The sequence below is a fragment of the Vipera berus genome (genome assembly GCF_964194415.1).
Source record: "Vipera berus genome assembly, chromosome: 4".
Taxonomy (NCBI): domain Eukaryota; kingdom Metazoa; phylum Chordata; class Lepidosauria; order Squamata; family Viperidae; genus Vipera; species Vipera berus.
This window is the reverse complement of record NC_138206.1, coordinates 57,015,349-57,036,077: the sequence shown is the minus strand read 5'-3', so window position 1 is coordinate 57,036,077 and position 20,729 is coordinate 57,015,349. Positions and strand designations below refer to the sequence as shown.

Here is a 20,729-nt window from a genome sequence, read left to right as displayed (position 1 = left end):
AGGATAAAAATCTGTAGTAAGAGTGATTTAATTGTGATTTTCTGTTTGCAAATTCTAGTTTCTTTACAATCCAAACTGGATTAAGCTTCATTTTAGAAATTCTTATACTGGAGATCAAATCAATGAATTTCTCTTCCCCCCACCCCCTCCATATTATTAACATAGGGAAAAAAAGCTTCTAGTTGTGCCAGCTGGATTTTAGCTATTGCTATCAATTACTATAAAGAATGGAACATGACATATATACTTCTTGTCCAATTTATCTTCATAACAAGGCTGAGAAATTGTGGCCAAACTAAGAAGAAAGAGTAAATTTCAAGGCTGAATAATGCTGAATGAGGACAGCTTCAGAATTACCATACTGTTTTGGTACTGAGAGAGGACATCATGCTAATAGCAATAGCACTTAAGACTTCTATACCATTCTATAGTGCTTTACAGCCCTCTCTGAGCAGTTTACAGAATCAGCCTATTGCCTCCAACAATCTGGGTCCTCATTTTACTGACCTTGGAAGAATGGAAGGCTGAGTCAACCTCGAGCCCCTGCATTCTAACCACTGTACCACCAGTGCTGCTAAGCTGCAAATATGTGCTATTTTGAGGAGCTATGGACACAAATTTAATCAGAAGTATCATGCCATACAACTCACACTGCCATGCTGCAAACCATTGGTTCAATGAAGTATATCAACCCAATTACTATTGGAAAGTACTCTTGAGTTTGTTCTCAGTGTGGTAAGAGCATTATAACCCACAGCATTATATTCAGCACAAGTTACTGTTTATTTTATACATTTTGACAATATACCTGGAAAATAAAAAGCTTTTTCCCCCTTAACTGCTCTTGTTTCATAAAAGAAACCCTGACAGAAAATAATAAAAGAAGAAAGCGAGTGTTGTTGAACCATTATAGCTTTGGATTCAGATCCTCCTAGAATCAATTTCTTGTTAAAATGGTGTTTTAACAAATGAATCTTTATTTTTGCTTATTCATTTGAAAGTAGTCCTGTTTTTCTGCGATTGTCTAAATTTGGCTTGACATTTCCCCCCCCCCCCGTTAACTAGCAGAGAACATATAACTTATTTTTCCCTTTTTAATTACACAGTTGAGATAATGCTTTGCATTTTTCATGGCTTTTGGGTGACATACAGATTCCTTTAATGTTTTACATTTGTTCTTACTTTGTTTTGACATAAAACATCTTTTTCAAGGTTTAAAGACAGCTTTTAATATTAAAATAATAAGAGCATTCTAATTTTCAGAGTAGTACACAGTAATGTATAAAAGTTAATCATAACCAACTGAATAATAAAACATCAAAGAAAATAGCACTTAGATACAAAATTTGCTAAACGTATCGAAGGCAGAAATGGGATAAGTTCTACATCCTTTCTGGAACCAGCAAAGAAGTGTGGTTGTTGATCTTGTAAGAGAATTCATTGTTCAACTCTTGGTACAAAAGATCCAAAGGCACCATGGCAACCATTATTTGATATCGAACTGGAATTCAGAGTAAGAAGAAGCTGGCAAGACAGAAAATTTAAGAAAGGTGTTCTCTGAGATGCGCAAGTAAATGCATTTTCAATCAATGCCAGGACCTTGAAAAGAATCTAAAACAAAAAGGAACATGGAAGAATGTTGGATTGTAAAATTAGGGTATGGCAAAGAAGCTAAAAGCAGCATTGAAGGGGGAATGGAAGTTTGCAACTTTTTCCTGAAGAGTCCATGTATTAAAATGAAAAATAAATGATATTTGTAGTGACCCAATATATCTTGGAAGAAAAATATCTAGACCTATGTTGTCCATCTCCAAACAGTGTTCTTGGCAGTGCTGTAGTCTGGAATCAACTCTGGCTAACTGCATTGATTTAACTAAGTTACCAGATCGTTAGTGATGCAATTTATGGGTCTGTTATTACAGAAATGTGCTGATCATTTGAAGAGAGTGATGACACTGACTCAGGTTGCAGATTCCTGATGGTAACCTAGCAACATAGGTTAGAGTTTGCAGTGCTGGTTTGCAGATAAATTTTTGTGTGAGGACTTTTCATTCTTTTTTGAAAAAATGAAGAGTTCTGGATTATTTCAGGTGTCTGATAGAAATAAGATAGCAAGCTAAATGTTAATTCTATTTAATTCAGAAAGAAGTTAAATAATACAGGCTTTATGCAAAAAAAATTCTAAGGTATACAATGTTTAAAGATGTGGTTGTTTAAAATCAAGCCATAATATGCCAACCTGAATCATTATCATCATCGTTGTCGTCATCATCATCATCTGACTATCCCAGATCCTTGGAAAGGACTTGATAGGTGGACAAAAATGCCAAATCCAGTCTAAACAACATCTGACTGTGCAATGAACCATAATAATGACAAAAATGTCAAATTCAGTCTAAGCAGCTGGCTGACTACAGGACTAACCACAATAATATTTCATCTGATTCATTGTTTCACTAATTTCCAAGCAGTTTGTTTCTAATGCTATTTAATAAATATTACAGACGTTTTATGGTACTGTATATGTACATTTATTTTTCATCCCCCTCAAATGTATTTACTCACTGTAAAATCATAAGAGTTGGGAGGAATCAGACATTCCCCAAGGTATATATTTCAAAAATGTTGGAGAGATTTCCACATTTTAGATTGCAAGTTGAAATTCAAAATAAAAGCACTGTTCTAATTATATTTCCCTAATCGTTATATGTTTTCTGGAACAGGAATATCCTATGCAGTACCAAATCAAAAATTTTCACGTCCTGTATGACCAAAGATGATACTCCAAGTACAAAGGGCAGAAATGCTAAATAGCTTTGATATAATGTGCTTGTGGGAACAGAGAAAGCCTAGAACACTTTACCAAAACATGAAGGATCCTCCTCACCTCAATAGAAATTATTGGACACTAGAAGAATGTAGGGTTTGCTGGATTATTTTGATGATAAAAAGATAATTAACATTTTTGGATTTTCAACAGAAAGTCATTTTTATGTAAAGTGGAAGTAACTCATGCCAAATTTTGGGAAACACAGCTCTCAGACCGCCTCCATATGCACACAAAAATAGCTGTTGAAGTATTTTCTTTTTCTTAAGAATAAAAAAAGGGGACATTTCTAATGGCAATTGAGTGAACAATGAAAAGTTCTTATGTATTCTGTGTCTCTTCCTGAAGCTGTACTCAAGGTTGCAAAGATTTGCAACAGTTGAAAATAGCTCATTTGGATATGAAATTTGCTTTATGGCAATAGGTGGTCTGCAGTTGCTCCCATGGCTGTTACCTTGACTGTGTGTGTACGTGTGCTGCATTATATAGTGTTTGTAAAGCACAACATGTTCCAAGAGAAACATTCTAAAAAATCCAAAGAGATGCTGGTGTCTTATTTTTGTAATGACTAATAGTAAAGCTGGAACTATAGCTGGAAGCCTCCAGGAAATGGCAGTGATTGTACAGCCCTGTATCTTTCTGAAGCTGCTCCTTCTTGATAAAGAATTTCTTTAAAGCTAACATAAATCTCCACAATAACCCATCCTGCTGAATAAGAAGCTTTCTTGTTTTACCATGGCTCTGTCAGTTTCTGGGGGTCCTTTGCCTCTTCCCTATAGTTTGTGGCATCTTCAGATTAGGTACTATGAAGGCTACATCTACATGAGCATTCTGTGTCAGGATTAAAAGCAGTCCTGGATTTCTGAGGCTCCCTGTCAGCAGTGCTGAAGGCCTGAATTAATCCACTGTGCTTTTTGGTGGGCAGAGGGAGTCGGGGTGTGGTTAGAGTGTCTGACTCTAACCTCTTCTTCCAGCTTCTGAGCTTCAAATCTTGTAAGGCAGACATGTCAAACACAAGGCCCGGGGCCGGATCCGGCCCACGAAGTGGTTTCATGTGGCCTGCGAAGCCATCCTGGAAACAGTGAGGGAATGGCCCCCACTGCCTTGGCCCTGGCCCAGAGACCCTCCTTCTGCCAGAGACCCTCAGATCTGTCCCACTCCTGCCCAGGCCCCCATAGGCACCCTTGATGTGAATGATGTAGAGCTGGCCACACCCACCCAGTAGGCCATACACACTCTAGCCACGCCCACCCAGTAGGCCACGCCCACCCTGGCCATACCCACCCGGCCCCCTGAGGGCAACCGCAATGCTGATGCGGCCCTCAATGAAATTGAGTTTGACACCCCTGTAAGGGAAATGCATTCGCTTAAGTGCTTTATATAGTTTCCTCTCTCTATTCCAAAATGACAAAAACAGTTACAGCTAGTGCCTGACTCATGACCCTTTGTTTAATGATCATTCAAAGTTATGACAGTGCTGAAAAAAGTGACTTACAATGGTCACAATGTCCCTGCAGTCACATGATTGTGCTCCAGCTGCTTGGCAACCAGTTCACACTTACAACATTTTCAGTGTCCTGCAGTCACATGATTGCCATTTGCAACTTACCCAGCCAGCTTCTGAGAAGCAAAGTCAATGGGAAGCTGACAGGAAAGGTCACAAGTTGTGGGGTTTTCCTGTTCTGATTAACAACCGTTGCAAAAAAAGATCATAAAATCGGGTACAGTCATGTAATGCCCCATTTTAATGACTGCACTACTTAACCATAAATTTTCTGGTCCCAACTGTAATCATAAATCAAGGACTAATTATACTCAATCTGATATGCAGAGAAACTTCCGAATAGATACAAATTTAGAAATTAGTTGTTAAGCAGAGTGACGGCATGGGGGGAAAAACTGTCCTTATGTCTAGTCATTCTGGTGTGCGATGCCCTATAGTGTCGTCTTGAGCAGGGCTTTTCAACCTTTTCACCCATTGTACCACTTTTAGGATAAGGCAATGTCCAAGTACCACCAGTCACCCAGCAAGGTGTCAAAAACTTCACCAAAAAAGAAGAAGAAAAAAATGATAAAGTACAGGTAGTCCCGGACTTACAACAATTCGCTTAGTGACTGTTCAAAGTTACGATGGCACTGGAAAAAGCGACTTATGACCATTTTTCACACTTATGACTGTTGCAGCATCCCCAGGGTCATATGATTTATATTTGGATGCTTGGCAACTGAGTCATACTTATGACGGTCACAGTGTCCCAGATGTGATAAACTTTTGCAACTTTTTGACAAGCAAAGTCAATGGCGGGGTGGTGGGCAGCTCATCACTCAGGTTGCAGGGTGCCTGTGGGGGGAATCCATGGGTCTTTGGTGGAGAGGGGTGAGACTGGGGTGGGTGCCCTCTTTCCTCCCTCTCTCCCATTGTCCCTTCCTTCCTTCTTTCCTTCCTTTCTTCCTTCCCTCCCTTTGTCCCTTCCTTCCTTCCTTCCCTCCCTCTCTTCCACTATCCCTACCTTTCTTCTTTCCTTCCTTCCTTGTTTTTATTTCTTTTAATGATCGTATTTGAAGAAGTTCTTTTTATTCCTCCACCAACCTCAGTTCATTCTCAGCAGTTCACAATTCTGGGCTTCTTCTTTTGTCACCTTTTTATTTTTCCAGTTCTTCCCTAAGATTTTTGGGTCGCTTCTTCACTTCTTTTCTCCTCCATTCCCCGAGCAATTGTGCTTTCAATGACTCCAACTCCGCCACCACAACCCACCCCGTCTCCTTTCCCCATTATTTCCTCTTGCTACCAGGCACTCTTGGTTTAGGAAAACCGCTTTCTGAAGTCCAAGATAGGGAGGTATCAGACACAGTCACGCTTCCGTTCAGTTGCCCTTAAAGTCCCAAAATTGGGCTTATTTTGCTTCCATAAAGATTGTTCTTTCCCACGCAGGCTTTGGCCGGCAAGCTGTCAACCCGCCGGGAGCTCTGTGTGGACTGGAGCCCATCGGCAGAGGTCGGGGCCGGTCCTACAGAGTCGCCACCTGATTGGCATGTACGGCTAGCCCCCAACCTCTGCCGAAGGGCTCCAGTCCATGGAGAGCTCCCGGCTGGTCGACACAGCAAGGCCCGTGCATGAGCGTGACGCGGGGGGGGGGGAGATGGTGACGCTGCGTACCACCAACCCGGTGCTTGTGTACCATCAGTGGTACGCATACCACCGGCTGAAAAGCCCTGGTCTTGAGGGAAGAAGTTGAAATAGTTTATATCCAGAATGTCTGGATTACTAATCTAACTTCATGTTATAATATTAGAGGCTTTTGTATGTAGGGAATATCTCCTCAGGTGTCTGGTATGTTGATATTTGTACTATAGACAACTGTATATATAGGTTGTTAAATCAGTTACTATTTGTCCATGGGCATTCTTTGACGCATCAATTCAAATTTGAATCCTCTTTCTAAATCAGACATCTTTTGGAATACTGTCATTGTTTTCCCATGTCTTCTTTTCTCTGATATCTACCGAGGTTGTTACAATACTGTTTCTTGTCTCTTTTAACAGTTCTGAAATTCTTTGTTAAATATCTTCTTGAGATTTTTATCTTTCTCAGCTTTGACTTTTCTTCTTGCAATTTCCAGCATTTCTTTTGACATTCAGTTTGCTTTCTTCTATTTCTTGATCTTTGGCAGTTTTTCCCCAGATTCTTCTTTAACAACTTTTTTTTATTTCATTCTACAGTTCCTTAGGACTTCAAAACCGTTTCTGATATTCTCCTTGAAAATGTTGGGCATGTGCTGAAGATCATGTTACAGAAACTGGTTGGCTTATTTGTTCCTTTTTAGCTTCTGCTCAAGATCATATTGTGGAAAGTGGTTAGTTTTATTCTTCTGCTTTAGTTTGACTCAGAACTTTCACACAAGCCGTTCTTCTCATGTCTTTGTTGTTATAACTGAGCTCTTCTACTCCTTCCATCAACAATACAGTCAATTTTATATAGAACGTATACCGTATATGTGTTTTGTTGACTGAAGAATGCTCTAGTAATATAGAAATCATTCTGTTGATAGAAATAAGATATTCTTTTCCTTCCTATGTTTTTCCTCCTAACCCATCATTTAGTACTATATCTTCAATCACTTTCTTATCTGTCAGGTTTACTTGGTAAAAAACACAAGTGATTTTCTATTGTCTTCTTCCATGCTGTAATGAAATGATGCCTTTTGTTGTTGTTACTAAAGTCTTTATCTGTCATTTTCCTGCATCAGAGTTTCCTGATATAGATGCCTGCTTGCATTAACTGGGCAGCTGGGATGACCTTCATATCTTAGCAGTTGGGAGTATATACTTAGTGCACATCCAGGAATTTTTCATGTTCTTCCCAGATATCTTCCTCCTTCTTCCCCCCATGAAGAGTGTAACATAGGATGAACCCCAATTCTTGCAGTCAAGCTTTCAATTAAACAAGAAAGAATTCACAATAGCTGATTCTTAATGCTGTATGTCAGTAGTTCTCAACATGTAGTCTGCGGACTTCTAGGGGCCACAATGTCATCACAGAGGGTCTGTGAAGGCTTGAAGAAATGTTATGATTCAAATCCTGAGTTAGGTCTTGGGGGTCTGTAGCCATGGTCTGTGGCCACAAAGGATTTTTAAAGGGGGTCTGTGGTGAAGAAAGGGTTGAGAACCACTGCTGTATGTTATATAATTTATGTGAGAAATTTAAAGTAGGAATGTTATAATGCTAATGATGACACACAAGCCTGACAAAATAGAAAGTATAATTATGGTTACAGGGTGTGGAGCACCCCAGATTTATTCTCCAAAATACATTTTTGAATGCTTTTACCAAAGCAAAGCATAGCTGCTTTAAATTGTTAGAAATAGACATGGTTTTCATGCTTTTTTGTACAGTATGATACTGAAGCAGACCACATTCATAGTAACTTCCACATTTGTGGTAAATTCTATAATTTTATTTACTTTTACAGAATTATGAAAGTTACTAAGAATATGCTCTGTAAATTATGGAAGAGAAGCCTCTATGTAGTGTTCTCAAAAATGAAGTAGGCTTTATTTTTCACTGAGACTTTTTCATGTCAGAAAGAGCTATGTTTTGAGGTAAAGAGGGGGCAATTAGTTTTGAAACAGTTTAGGAGGGGTTTTTTTGCACATATTCTTGTATTATTAGCACAATGACTTGTTTTACATTACAGAAGCCATTTCCAAGATTTTAATGAGAGCTAAATAAATGATAGGAAGAGGTGGCACTTAATCTCTTTCTCACAGATTTCTTTAGAAGGATTGTAACAACCTGCAGTCACCTATTCCTCTCTAGCTTCCTGTCTCATGTGCTCCAAACAAACATAATTGATTTTGTTTTTTCTTGCTGATAGCTGTACATCAAAAACAAGTGAGAGAATATTTCCATAGTTATCATCATTTTCACAGGAAGAAAGTAGAAACTTTCTGGGAACTTTTTAGTCCCTTCTATATTATTAGCAATTCAGAATGTTGTTTAGAATGTTTGCTATATGATTTTATTTTTGCAAGCTATCTTGAGCATCATGTTTTGTAGAATAAAAGTGTAAAAATAAATGTGTGGGATTTCTTTGAGAGGGTCTGATTTTCCTGTTAATTGTTTCAAAAAGAGGTTTCATTTGCTTGACTTCTGTATTTTTAAGGTAAAATTGAGAAAGTTAAAACAAATAATTATTTGGTAGAGAAGGGAATGTAATATTCAAATACACAACTACAAAGCCATCGGGTAACTAGTGGCATGTCACATAATATCTAAGTTTGAAGTTATAGATCTCTCATTTTATTTATTTTCCAATCCAATATATTTTGCCTGGCATAGAAAACATGTGGCAGAACTTTGTTCATATCTGTATATTTTAGCTTTCTCTGTACCTTGAAATGTAGCATGGTTAATCCAAAGATTTCTTATCCATATTATTATAGTAGCGTCTGTTTTTGGATTATAGGCCTCACCTGTTTTGCTTTGAGAATGAATGTAAGACTTTAGGAAGTAGGGCAGAAAATCAATCTACATCACAATATCATATATGACATTTTGATTATATAAATAGTTCACATAACAACAGTGCAGGCTGCTGGATTTTACTCATTTTTGCTTGATCTAAATAGCTAACTTAATAACTATTAATTAGTGCAGATTTTTATGTTTCCCAGATGCATCTGATCATTGGCATATATTCATGTATTCATTGTCTTCACAGAGGGGAAAAAAATTAGTCTTTTGATAGTAGTAGTTATAGCAGTAAAATCGAGTTTACAGATAGGAACATATTTTGAACGTCTGGGTGATACAATTATATGTGTGGTGCTTTATCATTAATGCCTCTTTATTGGTTGAAAAATCTTGAGCTGAATAAGGTATGATTTTTAACTCCTAATATTTACCATTAGGTGATCAAGTGTCCATATAGAATCCCCCAGATACTATCCATTTTATCATGGTTATCCTATTATTTAAAAAGGTTAAGTGGTAAAGCCTTCCTCAAGTCAGATTTAACTTTTGATGCTCTATAGGCATGACAATAGGATGGAAGTAATTTGTGATTGCTTTCCTCTAGAACAGAGATAGTGAACTGTGACCCTTTTATGACTTGTGGACTTCAACTCCCAGAATTCCTGAGCTGGCCCACAGGTCATAAAGGGGCCATAGTTCACCATCCCTGCTCTAGAACATTTCTTTGGCTCTACAGTCTGACACAGCTGCAAGTTTTCTGATGGGCTCTCTCTCTCTCTCTCAGATATTAACCAGGTCTGATCCTATTTACTTCCCTGATGCTAATTCATTTTGTATTAGTAGATATTCTAATATTATGAATGCTTTAATCTGCAAAATGGAGCCTACTTGAGAAAAAGAAAGAAAAACAAATTAATAAAGGTTCTGTGATTTGCTTAACATTCATATGCAAATGTGTATTTATTAATCAAAGCAACACACCATGTTGTTTCCAGAAGCTCTTATCTTTTACTGTTAGGTGATTACACTTTTTTCTATAACCACAGATCACAGATTTTTAAAGTGGAATTTGAAGATGTTTTTTTTTTAAGAGTATCAGCTGGGGCTGTCTGGATTTGTTTGTGAGGGTCTTCTTTTTTAGCTGCTCTTAACAGGCTCCATGCAGCCTAAATACAGATTGTCTTCTGAGCAATTGTGGAGATCAATTTTTTCTTTTAGTCTAAATAGCACTTTAGCTCAAAGGTGGCCTTTATGTTTGAAACACTCTTTATTTTCTGCTTACGTCGCCAGAGCAGGTTGCTTAGTGCAATGTGATATTAACCTATGCATTTGGGTAACATTTTGGAAAACATGATACAAACACTTACTTAGAAGTGAAAGTGTGTTTGTATAGGTAGTCCTTGATTTAGGATTGTTCATTTAACGGCAATTAAAAGTTATGACAGCTTTGGAAAAAGTGATTTATGAGCTATACTTACACACAGTGCTTTTTTTCTAAAAAAAAAAGTGCCAGAATTCAGAGATGCTGTCACTGGGAGCAATGCCAGTGTCTTGCTACGGTGTTGCCGCCCATTCTTTGCACACCCACGCCTATGGCTCAGAGCCACATGCCACAGGGATTCCCCTCCCCACAGTTGCGACACTGCGGCCCGTGCTGAGCCCCCACCCGGAGCTGCTCCGAATCCCGACCCAGAGCTGTGTTCCTTGTGGCAATGGTCTCTGGCGCCAAACAGCTTATGGCCTCTGGCACCGGCACTTGTTCACTTACTGCCCCGTCGCTTCCAAATGCAGTAAGTGAGTGAGTGAGCAAGTGGCATTTGGAAGCATTTGGAAGCGACGGGGCAGTAAGTGAGTGAGTGAGTGAGCAAATGGCGTTTGGAAGCGATGGGGCAGTAAGTGAGTAAGTAAACGAGCAAATGGCATTTGGAAGCGACGGGGCAGTAAGTGATCGAGCGAGCAAGAGGCCTTTGAAAGAGATGGAGTGAGTGGGGGAGAGACTGAATGAGGTGCCTTTGAAAGAGATGGAGGAGTGAGTGAGACTGGAGGCTTTTGTGAGCAAAGTGTCAGTAAGTGGGGGGGGCTTTTGCGAGTGAAGGGTGAGAGAAAAAGGGAAAAGTGAGGGGGAGAAGGGAAAAAGAAAAGGCACTGACTTCTGACTTCCTCTGTTACAGGAGTAGCATTAACATTGAATCTCAACTTTTTGCTTTTCTATAATATTATAAACTAGGCATTTCTATAATAATAAATGAATCTAACCAATGAAACCCAAAATACCCCCCCCTTTTTTAGTCAAGTTTTTGACACCTTGTTAAGCACTGGTGGTGCTTGAATATTGTCATGTCCTAAAAGTGGTACAATTTCTGAAAAGGTTGAAAAGTTCTGATGTACATGCAGCCTAAATTGTTTATTGCCATCCTATTTGCAAATAATATCTTACTTACCTAGTTGAGATGGTGTAGTTGGGCAGCAGGGAGGGGTGCAAAGTTCCTGCCTTCGCTGCAGACAACTTGCCTGTGCAATGTTTGCCGGCCGGGTCTTTTGGCACGCTCAGCAGCAATTCCTATTGGCTTTCAAAAGCCAATAGGCCAGGCGTAGGCAACCTTGGCTGTTTTATGACTCATGGACTTCAACTCCCAGAAGATGTTACATAACATAACATCAACTGGAATATGTTAAACTGTCCTTCTGTTTCTTTCCTTCCCAAAAATTGTGTTAATGAGTCCTCTCTTAGCTCTGCTGATCAGCTTGTCCTGGATTGTTTTGCTGCAAAACAGAACGGTTTGCAAGTTGCAGTTGAGACATCTCATTTTAGATATATCACATATAATTGAAGATTGTAATTAGTTGCGTGTGCACGTTCAGCAAGTGTGATGTATTTGTGCTGGCATTTCTAGGCCTCTTTCCAACCACATCCAGAAAAATTTGTAACAAACTTTGGAATTCTTAAGGCCATGTTTTGTATTTCCCAGCAATCTGTTACTGGAAGGAAAAAGCAATCCCTGCTGCGTTACTGATCCCAGAGAAGCATTTGCATGTATGCATGTATCCTTAGGGTGCCATAGTTATGGATGAGAAATATTGGTTGCAAAGTTGGCATTTCTGGATGTAATACAGATATTTTGGACATTTTTGTTTCTTTGCATGTTTGATATTTTTTAAAAGGCATATGCTACTGACTACGCTTATGCACATATGTAACATCTTTTGCTAGGATACATGACCACTGCTTGTCCAGAATGTGAAAAGTGAAAGATTGTGACTAAACAAAATTTTAATGTACAGATAATACCACCAGAAATTATTTTAGCCTTTTTAATAAATGTTGTTATTGATGTTAAGCTCACCATGGAAAACATCATATATTGTTATGTATATACTAGGTTAATTATTTAAAGACTGAAGTGCAACATAACTAGATTCTAAATAATCTATTTTTCAAAACACACAACAGTCCAAACAGTAAAAGTAAAGTCCAAATTAAGAATATTTCATTCTTAAGAATTGTTTAATTTAAAGTGGTTTAGTTGTAATAGATGGTTAGATTCAAAATAGTTTTCAAGAGTATGTACAAAAGATACTATTTTTTCTAGCATCAGCTAAATTAGACATACTGTATAACATTGAGAAAAATGTTTCTCATTTCTTTCCTGTTACCTTTATTGATTTCATTGCAGAGATGTTAACATAGGAAATAGATTATTTTGTTATCTAATTTTACCTTCCAAAAGACAGAAGCAGATGAAAAATGTGAGGTTCTTTCCTGTTGGCTTTTTTGAATTAGCTGTTTTAGATTCTAAAAGTTTAGTTCCTAAAGAAGTAACCCTGTAAATAATTTTAATGTCCTCCTCTAGTGCAGGGTAGGCAACCTTGGCTCTTTTATGACTCAAGGACTTCAACTCCCAGAATTTCTGAGCCAGCATGGCTCAGCTTGGAAACCTCTCCCTTTCCCCTCAGCATGGCTGGCTTAGGATTTCTGGGAGTTGAAATCCACGAGTCATAAAAAAGAGCCAAGATTGCCTAGCCCTGCAATAGGCTTTCGAAAGCCAATAGAGGGAGCTTTTTTGGCAAAAAAAGGTGCCGGAACGCCGTTCTGAGTGTTCTATGAGAAACAAAGCCCTGCTTACACAGTTTGTTGCTTGGCAACAGGCTCACATTTATGACTGGTTGAAGCATCCTGAGGCCACATGATTGAGTTTTGTTATATTTTTTTACTGAGTTCCAGCAAAAAAACAGCCATTGGGAAAGCTCATGACAGTGTAATTTGCTTAACAGCTGCTGTGATTCACTTAACAAATGCTGTAAAAATTGTAAAATTGGGTCTGACTTGATTTATAATTGCAATGATTTACCATGGAAATTCTGGGCCAATTGTGATTGTAAGTTGAAGACCACCTATAAATGTTCGTTAATTTGTAGTTTCCTGTGTTGCTGCTTGTATAAATAAACTAAATGAAGAAATGTTTATGCTTTTGCTGGCTTGTAAAAAGTGTTAGGTAATTTTTGGATAATTATTGTGACCTTGTTTAAATACAGAAAAATTAAGTTTACATTAATTTAAAATTACTAAAAGAAATTAAAAATTGGAAAAGAGAAAAATCCCTAAGGGAAAGTCTGTAGAGAATAGCTTCTAAAATTCTATCTGACAGTTGGCAGCACATGCACATGCAGTGGCTCAGTGCTCTCCCTTTCGGTGGTTTGTGTGGTTGTTTTTGTGTGTTGCGAGGTTGTTTTTTTGTGTTGCGAGGTTGTTTTTGTTTGTGTTGTAGTTGCTTGTTTTTGTCATGCCCTGTTGGGCGATAACACCTATGGCTGGCACAATCTTTTGCAAATTGGTTTACAGAGCGAGCGGGCTATTACAGCTGAGTTTCTCTGCTCTCACTGTATACCGGCGGATGCAGCTAGGACCCCGGGCTCTCCATGAGTTTATATCCCAGTAGGGAGGAGGCGGAGAAAATGAAGGAACAGGAAGCAAAAGCGAGGCTACCGGACTGGTGTGCTAGTGAGGCTATGTAAGCACCCAAACCAACCACCGCTTCCGAGTATTTTTCTCGCCAACGAAATGGATGAGTTGAGGCTGCGAATTACAACAAACAGGTTTATCAAGGACTGCTGTGTTTTGCTGAACACAGAGACCTGGCTTCACTAATCTATACCAGATACAGCTGTCAAGCTAGTGGGCTGCCAGGATAGGAGCAGGGATTCTGGTAAAAGCATATGCATATTTGTCAGCAACAGTTGGTGTACCAACACAAAGACTGTAGACTGTCACTGCTCTATGGACCTGGAATATATGACTGTGACCCACATACCTTCCATGGGAGTTTACCGTGGTCATAATCACTGCTGTTTATATTCCACCTGATAGTAATACTAACTTGGCTTTGGGATTTTTGTATAATACTGCTAGTGAGATGCCCAAAAACTATAACAATAAGTTAAAATACATAAAAAGCAATAAAACCCAAACCCATCACCCATCAGGCCAGGCCGGCTTGTTCAAACAGGTAGGTCTTTAGATCGCGCCGGAACATGGAACTCCAAGCAGAAGAAAAAGCCTTCCAAATAAGATTGAATGTTGCCTTTAAGAATAAGTTTTTCCCATGTACATGTATTATTGTTGTGCAAGTTTTATACAAGTTCTAACTTTTATAAAACAAATTAAGGCATTATTAAAATATACAGAACTCTGTTCTAAACTTGATTCCTTGATAATCAATACTCAAGCCTGCTTTAACATCTTAAGTGCCAAATTCATTAGATTTTAACAATATTATACAGTACAGGGATCATTTCAAAAGTGAATGTGTTCATATACTGTAGAAGAGTGTTTTTCAACCTTGGCAACTTTAAGATGTGTGGACTTCAATTTCCTGAATTTTCAATTCCTATGCTTGCTGGGGAATTCTGGGAATTGAAGTCCACACATCTTAAAGTTGCCAAGGTTGAAAAATACTACTGTAGATAGACTGTGTCAAGCAATAAGATTCAATACGTCGGAAACCTGACAGACTGGTTAGAAAAAATATTTGGCTTTCCCACCCATTCGAAAACTGTTAAGAACTTTTAACTTCCTTTGGAATTATGGTCTAATTGCTGCTTATTAAAAATGATCAACTTCCCTACCAGCCAGACACATTCTTTTTTGGACTGTTGATTTAATTAGCATTTTTTACCCCTTTTGCTATGCTGGCAGAACCAAGAGCAGGAAAACTGCATCAATTGAAACCTTGTTAGAAATTTATGAAGTGCTAAAATGTTTTATTCCCAAGGGCTGGTTTGCCAGCTGTCACTGGTAAGCCATTCGCTGCCTGCCTGTGAGTATGCCTACGATAGCAAAGGGAAGCAGTAGGCCACAGTCAATACGGGCTTGTACATCATTTGGCAGATTATACACTCAATAATTAGCAGGAAGTGGAGTGCAACTAATTACTTTTCTCCACAATTGGCCAATGACATTATAGAGGAGGCCAATATGGTGTTTGACAAGGGAAATACAGAATGGAGTTAATTTTTGGTCTTTCCAAGAATTAAACATTTGGATGAGATTCTATAGGTCATTAGACTAACTAACTCCTTGTCCCAAGGCAGCTGAAGTATCCCTGATAGCGATTTTATTTATTTATTTATTTATTTATTTATTTATTTATTTATTTATTTATTTATTTATTTATTTAAATACAATAAACAGCTATGCTGCAAATGAAAATTGGACACCAAGAAAGCTTGGCAAAATAAAGCCAGCATAAAAACTCACTAAAGACAAATTAAATTTAAAGGAAATTAATTAGGAATACCAATGCAAAGTATTTCAGATATATTTAAACACTACCCAAGTGGGCTTGGCAAACAATGTTCTTCCTTTGCTATCATATTATTTCATACAGTTTTATAACAAGAGCAATTGTATTATATTCAAAAATCCCAGTGTATATAACTCTTTTAGTTAAGCCATCTTAAAGTTTACTGGGATAGTTGAGGTCGTCTTTTTTATAAGAAACCAACTTTTTTTTAGATTAATGTCTTGGGACCTTGATTTTTATTGATTGATTGATTGATTGATCACCCAATCCTGACATTAAAACAAAACAAAATATGCAAAAGGACAAAATGGGGGCTTTACAATAATCTTACCCCATGGCCTGTGAAAACAACCAAGTCTTCAGTAGTTTTCTAAACAATGTAAAGATTGGAGCTGCACAAATCTCTACAGATACAATAGTTACCTTTTAAATCATTCTTTGAGGCAAAAAATTGTGTATTTTTTGCTACAACAATTCTAAAAAAATTATTCTAAAACTACTGTACACAACCCAGGACCCACTGGGTCGTACTTTGAGAGATGTTTTTTTATCAGATTTCTCAATACCTTCAACAATGTCAGAACCTTCACTGGAAGAGTTGGGATACATTTAGAGATGTATCAGACTTGAAAATAACAGTCAAACATCAGCACAGGAAATGCTTTATGACATTTTGTATTATGTCATAAACTGTTTTATGATAATTTTTATGTTATAAGGTTTTTATTAAAATTGCCAAATTTCAATTCCATGGGAGTCATGAGTTCTGGATTTTGGAGCCATGTTTTCTGTAAGTTAGCCCATTTAAGGTTGAAAAGGTTTTGTACTATGATGCAATGATTTGCCCAAGTAAAGGTTATGGGAACAAGAATTTTAGTAGTATACAGATAGATTCTTCTTATGAAGCTTTATCAGACTAGGTATCATGCACTTGGCTGATGAAATTGAACAAAAGTATGATTGTTATGAGCAAAGTTTTATTATTTGTAATAAGTAGCATTTTTAAAAAGATATGTTGAAATCTAACTCCAAGGATGTACAATTTAGTATGTCTAATGAACAATTTAATGCCATAAATAATTTGGAATCATATTTTGATACAAATGCAAGAACATTTGTAAGCATACAGGGAGGATTGGCTGATTGTGATTAGGATATATGTGGATTATCTTCATCATTACAGGCATTTTGGTCAATAAGTTTGCTATGGAGATAGTAGATCTCCATAGCAAACTTATTGACCAAAATGCCTGTAATGATGAAGATAATCCACATATATCCTAATCACAATCAGCCAATCCTCCCTGTATGCTTACAAATGTTCTTACATATATAAAAAGTTGCATGTATTGCAGTTTTTTCCCCCCTGAATTTTTTTCTATAAGCACCTGCCCCTTGGTAAGTTAGTGAGATGCCTATCATAACAATATATTGTTTATGCAGTTCACCAGACCTTTTCTGAGTAAATGTACAGTTAATGAGTTCTATTTTATTGCTGTTTTGTTTCACATTATGACATTAAGATGTGATTATATGGGAGGCTGGATATAAATATTTGAATAACATAAGAACATAAGCTATATATACTCTGCTAGATCGGACCCTTGGTCTATCTAGTCCAGCAGTCTGGTAGTCCTCCGGCTGATGGTCTTCAGAGGCAATTACACTTCTATCAAGGCTAATTGCCATTGATTGGCATGGCTGCCATAAATTGGTTAAACCATTTTTGAAGGAAACCAAGTTGGTAGCCAACATTATGGTAGCAAATTCCAATTCCAAATTAATTGTTAACATAAAAAAAAATACTTCCTTTTATCTGTCCTGAATTTTCCAGGCCTCAAGTTAATTGGGTAATCTCTGTTTTCTTCAAAGAAACAAGGCAATATTGAAATTGTGGCAACAAATTTAAACAAATGTTAATAGGAATAATATCATCATCATCATCATCGTCATCATAGTTACTAATTATTACTACTTTGTCTCATTTCATCTCAGATTTTCTGTTCTATTTGATGTCCGCAAATGCTCACTCTTAGGACTTTGAAGTATTATAGTATTATAGTATATCAGACTTATCTTGTAACAAAATATTCATATCTATGTAAAAGATTTTGGTTAACTATTATTTCTATGATTAAATTAAAGATTTTAAACATTCCCCTTGTGATAATTCCACTAAAGAAAAGAGCATTTGTCAAACTTACATGGAACCAATTTATAGAAGCTGGCTAAAAAAAGCATATAATGTTTCCATGTATGTTAAATGTAACTTCCAGTCTATGGAACTGAAGGACTGCCATACTAAAAATGCTTTCATGAACAGTTCATGTACTGATCAACTCTGTGTGCAGAACAGGCAAAATGTGGAGTAGATTCAGCTTTTAGACCCTGGACACTTTGGGAATATAAATTGGTCCCTGTGCTGCCTAGTATGTACAAAACTGTATTGGGAGTATTGGGAGTTTGCCTTTTAATTTAAGGTATCTTAAAGAGTGCTGAAATCAGCCTATCTTTCATTTAGAATAAATATATCTTCTCTGCAGTCACACAAAATCATATCTTGCCTATAAATATGTAAAGATTATTTAATTGTCAATTTCTTCTAGATAAATCTAAATGTTAAAGTTCATTTTTACATATTTGTATACCAGGGGTCTTCAAACCTGGCCCTTTTATGACTTGTGGACTTCACCTCCCAGAATTCCTCAGCCAGGCATGCTGGCTGAGGAATTCTGGGAGTTGAAGTCCACAAGTCATAAAAGGGCCAGGTTTGAAGACTGCTGGTGTATACTCACAAAATTTTGTGACTAGCTAAGTAGTCACATTGCGAATATTAATAACTGAGGAACAAGTACAGATATTTTCAAGTGTTGTGTGAAAGCAATCATAAGATTGTAAAAAATATTAATTACCAAGATCCTGCAGCTGTGGGGCTTGGGACTGAGTAGGAATAGTTGCAACTATTTGTATTCAAATTTAGTAATCAGAATCAAAGCCTGCCCAACCTGATGTGAACTGGACTATGTCACCAGGATTTTTTTGCATTGGCAGGTAATTAAAGATATTTTCTTGAGAATTGAGATGGGAGAGTAGATTGCAAAACAGACCTCTGTGCAGAATGCTCTGTGCAGGTAGTTCCATGAACAAGATGTAAGAAATGCAGGCATCTAGATCAACTTGTAGCTGTCAACAGCTTAAATGGTAGGGCTGGACCCAAATGCTTTGCTACCTAAGGCAGTAAAGCAAATTGTGTTCTGAACATTTTGCTACAGTTAAATGGACATTATAGTTTTTTTGTTTAGCCATGCAATGAATGTAGAAATATTTTAGTTTAAATAGAAATAATATAAGCAAGCATTCCTAGAGGCTATTTTTATTTATTTTTTAGTCCACAGATAATACTGTGTAATCAGTCCCTGTTTCTAGTTGTAATCAAATTCTAGACTGGGCTCTGCAAGTAGCAGATACTGGACCTTTTCAGGAAAAGTAAGGACTAACTTTGTGATGTCTCTATTCTGTGCATTGTGCAAAAACATTTATATAACTAATGAGTGCATCCCAGAATGACAGCAACTAAGAATGGCTGCAAGAAAGAGAAGAAGGAAATAGGGATATTCTGGCCAATGTGGTTCACATCCCATCCTTTTCTAAAGGGAGAAAAGAATCAAGCATATTATGGTTTTAATTAGTTTTTTATTTTTTTCCATTTTAATTTTGGAATTAATTTCTCTTTCTGTTTCTAGAAAAGGTTATGAACTTGGCTTAAAAGAGCTACCTAAAATATAATACACATTTTGCATGCTGTACATGCTTTTTGTCCACACTTATACTACACAGTTGTTGCAAATACAATTTGTTTCATTTATTTAATGTAGATAATACATGTAATTTAATGACTATATTAATGTACATATTTGAGTTGGAAAAACATCATTATATCCTTTTGACACATATGGATGTTTATGGAAAAATAAATCATTGATCTTAAGTGATTCTGTTTCAATATTAACCTTGAGTCCAACATTACTACTTGTACTAGATCTCTTTGGGTTTTCTGTATGAAAGCAGACTAGAAACACTGGAAATAAGCTCAAGCCTATGATTGATTTATGATTTATTCTGTACCTTGCTTATGTTGCTTTTTATTATTTGCCTACATTATGCTTTCCCTTTACTCAAGGAGAAATACATAACACTGTTTTCTAAATTTTCCCAAAACAAAAAAATTACAAAGTAGACTTGACTGGGAGAGTAAGTCTCATGGCTGAAGATGGGCTTAAACCCGAGCCTTTCAAATCGTAACTTAACACCTTAACTGCTATGCAGTTCTCCATCTTTTAATTGCTTCACAATTCTTGAAATGCTTTCCATGTAACCTGATTCTGTCATATAGTTTGACCTCTCATTACCTTCTTCATGAATTTCCTATGGATGGAGGAGCAATGTGAGTTTCACAAATTCTTCAGCACACCTTGAAATGCTCATCGTCTCCTTCATATGATTTATTGTTCTCATAAAATTTTATTTATTTTATTTATTTTAATTCCATTTATATCCCGCCCTTCTCCGAAGACTCAGGGCGGCTTACAAGCTTAGCAGTAGCCTTCATTCTATGTATATGCCTGCTTATTAGGGCTTTCACATACACCCCAAGCGGCATTATTACAAAGTCAGCTTAATTGCCCCCAACAATCTGGGTCCTCATTTTACCTACCTCGGAAGGATGGAAGGCTGAGTCAACCTTGAGCCTGGTGGGATGCGAACCTGCACTAATTGCAGGCAGCTGGTGTTACTTAAGGAGGCATTAGCCCACTGCTCCACCAAGGCAATATGGAGAACATCTGTGATTTGGTGCTAAGTGGAAAATAGACAGTGAACGGAAGAGCTCCTATCACTCTTTTGTCATGCCTTTTAAGCTACCATTTTTTCTTTTCAGCTCCAGTTTCTATGACTGTATGAACTGATGCAGTTTCAGTTGCTCCGATGAACATCTAGTACCATAATCTGGAAAATTGTTTGTGGCTTATTGAGTCAGCACTATGGTAATTTGAGTTCATGAACTTGATAAGAAACAAGCTAAGGAATAAGTCAAGTAAATTTGTGGGCTTCTGATGCCTGAAATAATTGG

The 20,729-nt window shown here is 37.3% G+C and overlaps 1 protein-coding gene across 1 annotated transcript in view; it reads left to right on the top strand.

Annotated features, from left to right (window-relative positions):
• The window catches only part of DSCAM (DS cell adhesion molecule), a gene marked incomplete at both ends in the record, with an annotated part of 361,720 nt that overhangs the window by 29,505 nt on the left and 311,486 nt on the right, over window positions 1–20,729 (top strand). The gene's annotated exons all lie outside the window — the stretch shown is intronic.